This window comes from Erinaceus europaeus, chromosome 14 (genome assembly GCF_950295315.1).
Source record: "Erinaceus europaeus chromosome 14, mEriEur2.1, whole genome shotgun sequence".
In the NCBI taxonomy this organism is placed as follows: domain Eukaryota; kingdom Metazoa; phylum Chordata; class Mammalia; order Eulipotyphla; family Erinaceidae; genus Erinaceus; species Erinaceus europaeus.
In genome coordinates this window covers 10,562,837-10,563,588 of record NC_080175.1, presented here as the reverse complement: position 1 = coordinate 10,563,588, position 752 = coordinate 10,562,837, and positions in this window count along the sequence as shown.

Genomic DNA, 752 nt, shown 5'->3' with positions numbered 1-752 from the left:
TACTCAGTCAATAATCATGTACGTCTCAGGACAGAATGGCAGCACTTTCAAACATGCAAACTTTCCATCGGGGGGAAACAACCAATCACTTCCATTTATCAAATCTCATGAAGAAAGTGTTCTACCAAACAAGGGAGTGCAACATTTATGGGGTTCATAGTTCACATGTCAGTTGAAAAAGCAGTGTTTCTATTCTACAGATGAGTATGTGAATGAAAGCTGATTGTCTTAAACCCCACCCACAAAGTCTTTATTTTTAAATTACAGTACAAAGGAAGTTCACAGAGAGAAACCAGTAGTTATCTTTAGAAAAGACTGTTGGCATTGATATTGAAATGAGCCCTAACCTCCATCACTGATGATGTCAAAGATATTTACTCCTTATCTCTCTACACTTTTCTATTCTCCCTACTTACAAGTAAAGACAGACACTTAACCTAAAGATCAACTAACCTTTCTTTCCTGTCTGCGCCTGTCAGGCTTCCTCTCACTACTACTCTACTTATACTTATAAATGAGATACTCTGGGAGGTGTCCTTCTCATTTTGACTTATGTCACTTAACATAATGTCTTCAAGTTCCATTCAGGATAAATCAAAAGAGATGACTTCACTATTTTTGATATATCAGTAGTATTCCATTGTGTCTACATATACCACAACTTTCTTAGCTACTCATCCATTGTTGGACATCTGGGTTGTTAATCCCAGATGGGACTATTAAAAATTATGTTGCTATCAACATAGATTATA